Source organism: Neomonachus schauinslandi, chromosome X (assembly GCF_002201575.2).
Source record: "Neomonachus schauinslandi chromosome X, ASM220157v2, whole genome shotgun sequence".
In the NCBI taxonomy this organism is placed as follows: Eukaryota; Metazoa; Chordata; class Mammalia; order Carnivora; family Phocidae; genus Neomonachus; species Neomonachus schauinslandi.
Genome location: NC_058419.1, coordinates 60,047,785 through 60,060,206, shown reverse-complemented (window position 1 = coordinate 60,060,206; position 12,422 = coordinate 60,047,785). Strand labels below are relative to the sequence as shown.

The following is a 12,422-nucleotide window of genomic DNA, read 5'->3' as shown; positions in this document are numbered from 1 at the left end:
ATTGTAGGATTTCAAACTTTTTACTTAAATTCCAGTTAATTAACATGCAGTGTTATATTAATTTCAGGTGTACAATATAGTAATTCAACATTTCCGTATACCAGTTTGTTCTCTGTAGTTAATAGTCTGTTTCTTGGATTGTTTCTCTGTCTCATATTTTTCCCTTTGCTTGTTTGTTTTGTTTCTTAAATTTAACATATAAGTGAAATTATATTTGTCTTTCTCTGACTGAATGATTTCACTAAACATTGTACTCTCTAGTTCCATCAATGTCATTGCAAATGGCAAGACTTCACTCTTTTTTATGACTGAGTAATATTCCATTGTGTATATATATATTCCAGATCTTCTTCAGGCTCCCTGCTCAGAGGGGAGTCTACCTCTCCCTCTCCCTCTGCCTCTCCCCCTGCTCATGCACTCTCTCTCTCAAATAAATAAATAAAATCTAAAAAAAATATGCAAGGTGCACCTGGGTGGCTTAGTTGGTTAAGCATCTGCCTTTGGCTCAGATCATGATCTCAGGATCCTGGGACCGAGCCCCATGTTGGGCTCCCTGCTCAGCAGGGAGTCTGCTTCTCCCTCTCCCTCTGCTTCTCTCCCTGCTCATGCTCTCTCTCTCTCTCTCTCAAATAAATAAGATCTATATATTCTACTTCTTCTTTATCCATTTATTAGTCAATGAACATTTGGGGTGTTTCCATGATTTGGCTACTGTAGGTAATACTGCTATAAACATTTGGGGTGAATGTATTTCTTCAAGTTAGTATTTTTGTTTTCTCTGGGTAAATATCTAATAGTGCAATTACCGGATTGTAGGGTAGTTCTATTTTTAACTTTGAGGAATCTTCATACTGTTTTCCAGAGTGGCTGCACCAGTTTACATTCCCACCAGCAGTGTAAGAGGGTTCCCCTTTCCCCACATCCTCACCAACATCTTTTCTTTCTTGTGTTAATTTTAGCTGTTTTGACAGGTGGGAGGTGGTATCTCATTGTGGTTTCGATTTGTATTTCCCTTATGCCAAGTGATGTTGAGTGTCTTTTAATGTGTCTATTAGCCTTTGGAAAAAATGCCTATTCATGTCTTCTGTTCATTTCTTAACTGGATTTTTGTTTGTTTGTTTTTTGGGGGGGGTGAGTTTGATAAGTTATTTATATATTTTGGTGCTAACCCCTTATCAGATATGTCATTTGCAAATATCTTCTCCATTATGAATGTTGCCTTTTAGTTTTGTCGTTTCCTTCACTGAGCAGAAGCTTTTTCTCTTGATGAAGTCCCAATAGTTCATTTTTGCTTTTGTTTCCCTTGCCTCCAGACACATGTCTAGTAAGAAGTTGCTATGGTAGATGCCAAAGAGGTTACTGCCTGTGTTCTCCTCTAGGATTTTGATGGTTTCCTATCTCACATTTAGGTCTTTCACCCTATTTGAATTCATTTTTTGGTGTGGTGTAAGAAAGTGGTCTAGTTTCAGTCTTTAGCATGTTGCTGTCCAGTTTTTCCAACACCATTTGTGAAAGAGACTGTCTTTATTCCATTGGCTATTCTTTCATGCTTTGTTGAAGATTAGTTGACAATATAGTTATGGGTCCATTTCCAAGTTTTCTATTCTTTTCATTAATCCATGTGTCTTTTTTTGTGCCAGTACCATACTATTTTGATTACTACAGCTGTGCAATATAGCTTGAAGTCTGGAATTGTGATGCCTCCAGCTTTGCTTTTCTTTTTCAAGATTGCTTTTGCTATTTGGGTTCTTTTGTTGTTCCATACAAATTTTAGGATTGCTCTAGCTCTATGAAAAAATGCTGGTGTTATTTTGATGGGGATTGCATTGATTGTGTAGATTGCTCTGGATACTATAGACATTATAATAATGTGTGTTCTTCAATCCATGTGTATGGGACTTCTTTCTATTTCTTTGTGTGGTCTATAATTTCTTTCATCAGTGTTTTATAGTTTTCAGCATATAGGTCTTTCACCTCTTTGGGTAGTTTTTTTCATAGGTGTCTTATTATTATTGGTGCAAATGTAAATGAGATTGTTTTCTTAATTTCCCTTTCTGCTGCTTCGTTATTGATGTATAGAAATGGAACAGATTTCTGTTGTTTTTTTGTTTTTATCCTGTGAATTTACTGAATTTATTTATCAGTTCTAGCAGGCTTTTTCTGATAAATTCTTTGGGTTTTCTATACATAGTATCATATCCTCTGCAAATAGTGAGCTTTACTTCTTCCTACCAATTTTGATACATTTTCTGTCTTTTTGTTGTCTGATTGCTATGGCTGGAACTTCCAGTACTATGTTAAATAAAAGTTGTGAGAGTGGGTATCTTTGTCTTGTTCCTGACTGTAGAGGAAAAGCTCTCAGTTTTTGCCCACTGAGTATAATGTTAGCTGTGGGTTTTTCATATACGACCTTCATTATGTTTATGTATGTTCCTTCTAAACCTACTTTGTTAAGGGTTTTCATCATGAATGGATGTTATACTTTGTCATATGTTTTTATTGCATCTATTGAGATGAACATATGATTCACATCCTTTCTCTTATTGATGCAATGTATCACATTATTTGATTTGCGAATATTGAAACACTCTTGCAACCCAGGATTCAATCCCACTTGAATGTGGTGATGTTTTTTTTTATTGTATCGGTGGATTTGGTTTGCTAGATTTTTGTTGTTGTTGTTGTTGTTGTTGAGGATTTTTGTACCTATACTCATCAGAGATATTGGCCTGCTGTTTTCTTTCTTTCTTTCTTTTTTCTTTTTTCTCTTTTTTTTTTTTTTTTCTGGTGTCTTTATCTGGCCTTGGTGTCAGGGTAATGAATGTGGAAATTTTTCTTCTTTTTCTGTCTTTTGGAATTGTTTGAGAATAGGTATTAACTCTCCCTTAAATGTTTGGTAGAATTCATCTGTGAAGCCATCTGGTCCTGGACTTTTGTTTCTTGGGAGTTTTTTGATTACTGATTCAGTTTCTTTGCTGGTAATTAGTCTGTTCAAATTTTCTATGTCTTCCTGTTCAGTTTTGGTAGGTGATATCTTTCTAGGAATTTTTCCATTTCTTTTAGGTTTTCCAGTTTATTAGTGTATAGTTTTTCATAATATTCTCTTAGAATTGTTTGTAATCCTGGGTGCCTGGGTGGCTCAGTTGGTTAAGCGTCTGCCTTCAGCTCAGGTCATGATCCCAGGATCCTGGGATCAAGTCCCATATTGGGCTCCCCACTCAGTGGAGGGGCCGCATCTCCCTCTGCCCCTCCTCCCTGCTTGTGCACTCTCTCTCTCACAAAAGTAAATAAAATCTTTAAAAAAATAACCATCAAGCATTATTTTTTTAAAAAAAGAATTGTTTGTATTTCTGTGGGGTTTTTGTTGTTGTTATTTCTCCTCTCTCATTTGTGATTTTACTTATTTGGGCCATTTCTCTTTTTTTCTGTATAAATCTGGTTAACATTTTATCAATTGTACTGATTTTTCAAAGAACCAGCTCCTGGTTTCATTGATGTCCTATTATCTTTTTTGTTTCTATATCATTTATTTCTGATCTAATTTTATTCTTTCTGCTGGCTTTGGGTTTTATTTTTCCCTTTCTAACTCCTTTACATATAAGGTTAGATTGTTCATTTGAGATTTTTCTTGCTCTTTAAGTAGGCCCATATTGCTATAAACTTCCCTCTTAGAAGTGCTTTTGCTGCATCCAAAAGTTTTGGACCATTGTGGTTTCATTTGTTTCCATGTACTTTTTAATTTCTTCTTTGACTTCCTGGTCATCCATTCATTGTTTAGTAGCACATTATTTAACCTCCATGTATTTTTGGTCTTCCCAGATTTTTTCTTATGGTTAACTTCTAGTTTCATAGCTTTGTGGTTAGAAAAGTTGCATGGTATGACTTTGATATTTTTGATATTGTTGATGTTTTGTGGTCTAATATGTGATCTATTCTGGAGAATGTCCCTGTGGACATGAAAAGAATGTGTATTCTGCTCTTTTAGTATGGAATGATCTGATTATATTGGTTAAATCCATCTCGTCCAGTGTATCTTTCAGTCACTGTTTCCTGTTGGTTTTCTGTTTAGATGATCTTTTTATAAGTGAAGTGTTACAGTCCCCTACTATTATTGTATTATTATTATTAATTAGTTCTTTTATGTTGTTTAACTGTTTGATGTATTTGGGTGTTCCTATATTGGGTGTGTAAACACAATTGTTATGTCTTCTTGTTGGATTGCTTATTTCATATCGTGTCCTTCTTTGTCTGTTATTACAGTCTTGGTTTTAAAGTCTATTTTGCCTGATATAATTTTTTCTATCCCAGCTTTCTTTTGACATCCTTTGGCATGGCAGATATTTCAGCACCCCTTCACTTTCAACTGCAGGTATCTTTAGATTGAAAATGAGTCTCTTTTAGACAGCATGTAGATATGTCTTCTTTTTTAATCCATTCTGTCAGCCTATGTCTTTTATTGGAGCATTTATTCTATTTATATTCAAAGTAATTATCAATAGATAGGTGTTTATTGCCATTTTGTTACTTGTTTTGTGGTTATATCAGAAGACTTTCTCTGATCCTTTCTTGTGTTTCTTATTTTCATGGTTTGCTGGTTTTCTTTAATGGTATATTTGGATTTCATTCTCTTTATTCTTTGCATATTTATTAGTAGTTTTTGATTTGTGGTTAGCATTAGGTTTGTATATAACCTCTTTCTTGTACATATAGTAGTCTATATTAAGCTGATGGTTATTTAAGTTTGCATCCATTCTTTACTCCTCTCCTCCCCACCTTTTATGTATATGATGTCATATTTTACATCCTTTTATTTTGTGAGTTCCTTTACTGATTTTTACAGAAATAATTTTAACTGCTTTTGTATTTCATAGCTTCATAATTTCGTTTTTGGTTTCTCTTTTCCACTAAAAGTGTCCTTTTTAATATTTCTTACAGGGCTGGTTTAGTGGTCATGAACTTCTTTAGTTTTGCTTGTCTTGGAAACTTTTTACCTGTCCTTCCATTCTGAATGATACCCTTCTTGGGTAGAGTATTTTTGCCTGCAGGTGTTTCCCATTCAGCATTTTGGATATACCATGCCCCTCCTTTCTGACTTGGAAAGTTTCTGCTGAAAAATCTGGTGATAATCTTATGGTGTTTCCATTGTATGTAACTATCTTCTTTTGTTGTTTTTCACATTTTTTTTCTTCATCACTCTATTTTACCACTTTAATTATAATATATCTTGGTGTGGATCTGCTTTTGTTGATTTTGCTGGAAGTTCTCTTTTATTCCTGGATTTATATATCTATTTCCTTCCCCAGATTAAGGAAGTTTTCAACTATTATTTCTTCAAATAAATTCTCTGCTCCTTTTCTTTTCTTCTTATTCTTCTTCTGGGACTGCTATAATGTGATTTTTTTTTTTAAAGATTTTATTTATTTATTTATTTGACAGAGAGAGACACAGCGAGAAAGGGAACACAAGCAGGGGGAGTGGGAGGGGGAGAAGCAGGCTTCCCCACAGAGCAGGGAGCCCGATGCGGGCCTTGATTCCAGGACCCTGGGATCATGACCTGAGCTGAAGGCAGACGCTTAACCGACTGAGCCACCCAGGCTTCCTATAATGTGATTGTTAATTAAATTTGATGGAGTCACTGAGCTCCCTAAGTCTATTCTCATTTTGCATAATTTCTGTTTCTCTTTTGTTTGGCTTAATTAATCCATTACTCTGTCTTCTAGGTCATTATTTGTTCCTCTGCTCCTTCCAGCCTGCTGTTTATTCCATCATGCATAATTCTCATTTCATTTATTGAGCTCTTTATCTCTGCTATGTTATTCCTTATCTCTATGTTAATGGTCTCACTAATATCCCCCACTCTTTTCTTAAGTCCAGTGAGTATTCTTCTGATCATTGGTTTAAATTTACCATCAGGCAGGTTGGTTATATCAGTTTCACTTAGATCTCAAGCTATGGCCTTTTCCTGCTCTTTCATTTGGGATAAATTCCTCTGTCTTCTTATTTTGTCTAAGTCTCTGTGCATGTTTATGTGTATTAGGAAAGTAATCTCTGTCTCCTGTTCTTTAGGGCAATGGCTTTATGAAGAAGAGGTTCTGTAGTTCCTTGCAGTGTAGTGTCCCCAGAGGCTGGTGCTTCTGTGAGTGTCTCCAGTGTATGATGCGTGTGCTCTGCTGTTGCATCCTGGCTGATTGATCCTTTAGGCCAGCCATCTGCAGAGGATCTCTTTGCTTGTTGTGGGCTCTGTTTGATCCCTGGCCTGAATGTGGCAAGTTTTAACTTGGTGTGCTCTGGTCTGCTTGTGAAATGAAACCTGTCTCTGAAGCCACTGGAATTGTGGCTGTGCAAAGCTCCTAGTTTGGGAGATGCAGTGTTGGCAGGGGCTTGGGCTGGACTTCTGGTTGAGGGGGCCCACTGTGCTAGAACTGAGGCAAGCATGACTGGGAAGGACAGTTCTTCCAGAGAGCCAGGGGTGGGGTGGGGCAGGACATTGTGTAAGCAAGTTAGGTAGCAATTGTGGGAGCTGTGCTGGTTCCCACAGGTGTCTTTGTGTTTATGCTGAGGGTCAGGGGAGAGAAATGGTCCCTGCCTGTTCCTTTTTTTCTTGGAGGGATCTGGCCATTAATGTTGCCTATCTTGGACACACACTCCAAGCTGAGCAACTATCCTCCCCACTCACTGTGTGCCCTAAGTTCTCTTCAGATTGCTGTTTCTACACACTATATGTCCATAGGCAGTTTGCCCTGCCTTTTCTCTAAGAGCAGCCCCAATGTCCTCTGAGCTCTCCCAGAGCCTAACATGCTGACCTTTAAAATTCCAGGCTTTAAGCCCCACTGCTTGCAAAACCTCACAAAATCAGCCCTTCTCACTTTCCAAGCCAATTGTTATGGGGAATCATTTTCCCCATGCCCACCATTCTGTGCTAGTTTGTCTTTCACTCTTCTCCACAACCAAAGCTCCCTCCCCACCACAGCAGTCATGATCCATTTTTCTTCCAAGCCACATCTCAGTGCTTCCTAACTTCTTCAATGTGGCCTCTTCTCTACCTTTAGTTGTGGAGCTTGTTCTGCCAGTCTTCAGATTGATTTCTGGGGTATTTGGGATGATTTGATAGTTATCTAGTTGTATTCATGGGACGAGGTGAGCTTAGTGTCCTCTTAATCTACTGCCATCTTCAATATCCATGGGAATCTCTTTAGTCTCAACAGAAGTCAGTTTGTTTTGTTCATTGATTGTGAGAGAGGGATCATTAGTCTATGTTTATTCGGGTCACACAGAAGTCTAGTGCTAATTTTGGTCAATAGCGATTACTCATCTCTCCACAATTTAGATCACCTGAGAATAAGTGAACATAAGCAGACAAATCACTTAAACCACTTTCCTAGTTTATATGAACAATAGACTGGCACTGGGTTTTTGTTTGTTTGTTTTGATTTTTGTTTTTTGTTTGTTTGCTTGTTTTTTAACAAGTGACTAGAAAGCTTACAACTAGATCCCTGGCCTCCACTTACCCTTGATTCTCCATTAGGAAAAATCATATAGAAGAATATGCCAGGGGTGCCTGGGTGGCTCAGTCAATTGATTAAGTGTCTGCCTTCAGCTCAGGTCATGATCCCGGGGTCTTGGGATCAAGTCCTGCATCAGGCTCCTTGCTCAACAAGGAGCCTACTTCTCCCTCTTCTGCTCCCCCTGTTTTTGTGCTCTCTCTCTGTCAAATAAATAAATAAAATCTTAAAAAAAAGAAAAATATGCCAAGTAGAAATGTGTCTTTGTCAAGACATGTTATATATCCCCCCTTTTCTTTCTCTCATATCAAGTATTGTCTCTGTAGATACCACCCCTTACTCCTACAACATTTCCATTTTATCTTGCCTTCAGCAAATTGGTAGCGATTCCTAAAAAGAGGTTAAATGGACACAGACTTCCAATGTAATAATATACATTAAGAGGCTTTGGTGAGGCTTAACTCCTCAAGACTGGTGATAATGGGCTTATGAGACATGAAGGTACCTAAGAGATTTTCTTCAGGGGCCAAAGAGGTATCTAATTGCATGAAGATGCTGAAGTGTGAGACAGGAGGAGTGGTATAGAAAAGTGGAGAATGAATATCTCACTAAATAGTGTCCAATTCATTTATTTAAAAATGCTGGTCATCCCAAGTAAAATGCAGTTAAAGTTTAGATTCTACTTGCTTGGCTTTGACTTGTGGTCCCACAAAGCCCAAAGGAAAGTTTCTCAAATATTCCAATCCTAGAGCTTGTAGCAAGTAGTGTTAGCATAACTTGAAACTGAAGGACAAGTCAGAAGCCCATCAAAGTCTCCTCAAAATTGCAGTAATATCCCTAGAAATCCTATTCCAGGCATTGTCTTGGAGATCATCCCAGTTAGGTCATGCCTAAATACACTTTTCTAAGGGCCTTCTTAAAGACCCTCCTTTCCTTCCCACTTTTAAGTTTATTGCCCAAGTTTCCCACTGTATGGGAAATAGATTATATTTATTCATCTAGATTGCAGAGTGGTAATGGTGATACTCTTCAGGGAGGTGCTTATGTCAGCTGTGCCTCCAGTGGTTCTGTTCAAAGCCACTCCCTTTGGGGCTCTAATTAGGATGAACTGCCAGAGACTTGTTTCTCACTTATGCTTAGATGCACTACCCTTTGGCTTCTCTAAGCTCTGATTAGCCTTCTTCCGTGATGTGTAGGAATAGACAGAAGATTAATGATTAATTATCTCATTTAATTTTGCTTTTGATAAGACAGCAGTCATAGCTATTGTCCTTTATCATGTAGAAAGGCACACTTCTGATACTGCTTGGGTCTTTGAAAACAAGGCCAAGAGTAGCAGAGCAATTAAAATTAAAGAGAAATCATAAATTCTATTGGGATTTAGTATGTTATTTAATTCTTCTAACAGGGGCTGAATCCCAGGGATGATAGAAAAGCCTGGATATTTGTTGTCAGCCCAGAGACATGGCTAATTACAAATTGGAATTTTGTCTGACTTGGGGCCAGAGACCTCTATAAACTGATTTTTAATGGCCTTGCTCCATCCTACTGAGCTAAATATGTCAGTCAACAAAATTCACTGCATTCCTATTGCATACTTTGTCCTGATTTAGTGATGGAGAAAACCCAGAAAGAGAAGATTAAGTTGTGGCTTTTGTGAAGGTCACATCTAGGGAGTTCCTCTAAGAATGATGCATATGGAAGGACAATTCTCAATTCTGTTTCCATGGAGTTCTACATTTGACAATGTTTCTCCTTATGTATAGTTACATTAGATTTTACAGAGACCCTAAGTAGAAGCATGTACTAATTTAGTGAATCAGGGCATGAATTAATGCTATAGAAGAATCTAGCAGAACAGTGTTTCCTGATAGCTCCAAATAATTTTCTCTATTATAAACTTGGAAGAAAACTAGTGTGACAAAGTCAATGCTAGAAATGCCTGAGGTAAAATCTGGTCATCTTTGTGCTTTCCTACCAGGCCTGAGTACAGCTGGCCTCTTTAGTAATCCATAGGGAAAGAGATGGCTCAGGATTATATGATAGCTGCAACCTCACCTTCCCCACTAATCCTATTCCAAAAGGGTATCAGTGAGTGACTACTGTTTTTAGTTTTAGAGCTATATTTTCTCCTGTGTAAATGCTGGCTAAAACAGAATTGTAAAAAGAGTGCAGGTTTGCATATTTCGGAAAGTGAGTTTTGCCTTATAAATTTAGAAGGGTCAGTTTACTTTTAATAAGGTTCAGCTTTGCACATAAGTTCATTTGAACTGATTGCACATAGAATAGGAAAGCACTCCTTATCCCTAAATGCTTGAACTTTTATCATTAGCAAATCTTTCCTCTCTGTTATTTTCTTAATATTGTAAACTTCCTGCATTTAAGTTTTCCCCATCACTAAACTTGGGACAGAATATGTCATAGGAATGCAGTGAATCCATGTTGTTTGATTGATGTAGATCAGTGGAATACAAACAAGAACATTACAACTCAGTTTAGAAAAGTCTATGCCTCAAGTCAGACAAAATGCCAGTCAATAACTAGCTGTGTTTCTGGGCTGATGATGAACATCAGTCCTCTTTCTATCATTTTTGGGATTCAGTCCCAGTTAAAGGCATTAAGTTACACACAAACATAAATTTAGCTGTGGTTCCTGTCTTTAAAGATTTCACAAGCTAGTAGAAGAGAAAGTGATTGAACTAAATAATTATAGGGTTAATCAATCTGATAGCTTTATCAAAAGTCATAAACAACTCTCCTCGGGGGCCAGGCAGGTGATATAAACTAACTATTAATAAAATAATGAGTTGTGGAGAATGACAATTTATAAGTGAACAAATCCTAACTAAAGACTTCAAATTTAAAATTATTTTAATGCTCTACCTGACAATATATTGTTTGTCACCTGGCTAGGATATCAGGACACTTTACCTTCCTGGAAGAAAAGAGGCTATAAGTATAAGGGACAGAGTTGCATGAGTAGAAAAGTAAATTATGTTGATAGTTGCACTAGGCTTAATTAAACTGACTTTGTAGTAAATATATATATTTCAAATAGATTGTGGAATGTCCAATCATGGAAATAGCATGTAGCTATCAAAAATTGTCTTAAAAGAATACTTAATGGCATTGGGGAAATTCTCACAAGATGAAGATTGAAAAGGTCCTGATAAAACTCTTCTTTTTTTTTTTTTTCATGGACCAATCTAAGTTATTTATTTAAGCCATCTCCTACCATAAGCAAAGAGATGGAAGATCAGTATACTGGTCATCATTTGATACAAGTAAGGAAGGTGAGCTTAAGGTCCCATAGACTTTTCTGGTCCCTGTGCAGAGTCATGGTCCAAACCAGTGCTGTGGTCCCCACCGGGTGGTGGTCCAGGTTCTCTTTATTATTTTTTTTCACCCTCAAACAAATTTTGATTGAGTACCAGTTTGATGCCAAGCCCTGAATATAAATTCTAAGAAGTTGGTTTAAATCAATGCTTTTGTCATTTCAGTGGGAAAAATTGCTATTTGAAATGATGATATCATATTCTTTGGGTATATGCTTTTTACATTTTCAGACTCAGATGTCATAAGAATTTACGTGCATCTATTTTGGCACATGCAATCGAAGTGATTCAGTTCTTCTTTTCTTTTCTTTTCTTTTTTAAATTTTATTATGTTATGTTAGTCACCATACAATACATCATTAGTTTTTGATGTAGTGATCCACGATCCATTGTTTTCATATAACACCCAGTGCTCCATGCAATACGTGCCCTCCTTAATACCCATCACTGGGCTAACCCATCCCCCCACTCCCCTCCCCTCTAAAACCCTGTTTGTTTCTCAGAGTCCATAGTCTCTCGTGGTTCATCTCTCCCTCCGATTCCCCTCCCTTCATTTTTCCTTTCCTTCTCCTAATGTCCTCCATGCTATTCCTTATGTTCCACAAATAAATGAAACCATATGATAACTGACTTTCTCTGCTTGACTTATTTCACTTAGCAGAAGATGTGGTCCATATATACAATGGAATATTACTCAGCCATCAGAAAGGATGAATACCCAACTTTTACATCAACATGGATGGGACTGGAGGAGATTATGCTAAGTGAAATAAGTCAACCAGGTTCTCTTTATTCATCTTCATAGGCGGTTGGAAGTGGATTCACATGAGAGTTATGGGATAGAGTATGATTACCATCTCCCCAGGGAAAGGGCTTGGACCTGATGCGGAGATGGGGGTAGGCGATGAACTCGGGTCTCTCGTGCTCTCCGTGAGGCGACTTCAGGAAGACATTCAGCATGCTCACACCCACACCAGGGAGCGTTATGAAGTAGGTGAGAGCCTTCTACATGCAAGCTGAGCCCTCCTTGCCGTGGGTGCCACTCGACATGGAACACCCCAGCTGTGCCCCAGACGAACCTAGCAGCCCAGACAGCAGGGACACAGCCACTGCTGCTGCCGCCATTTTCGACCTGGACCCTGATAAAACTCTTCTATCATCTATCTATCTATCTATCTATCTATCTATCTATCTATCTATCTATCTATCATCTATCTATCTATCATAATTGTACTACATGGACACACTCATGGAAAAGAAAAGACTAAGGAAATATACCAAAATATTTGCATTAGTTTATTCTGGGTGATGGGTTAGCTACACTTTTTATTTTCTTCTTTGTGTTCTTTCACAGTTCTGTAACAAACTATATGTCGTTGTAATCAGGAAAAAATATAATTATATCTTAATGGACATGCTAAACCTAAAGAATGAATAAAGGGATTTCAATACAAGTAGAGCAAAAGAATATATGGTAGAGAAAGGGCCATCTTACCACCTTCAAAGTCATTATCACCTAGACAATTGCATAGACACAAAGCTATTTCTAGTTTTATTCTGAGACTGTTCTAGGTAGCTTATGCAA

General features: G+C 37.5%; 1 pseudogene; it reads right to left on the bottom strand.

Moving 5' to 3' along the window:
* Positions 1-11,626: 11,626 nt before the first annotated feature.
* Positions 11,627-11,962, bottom strand: LOC110580663 (annotated as a pseudogene).
* Positions 11,963-12,422: the final 460 nt, after the last annotated feature.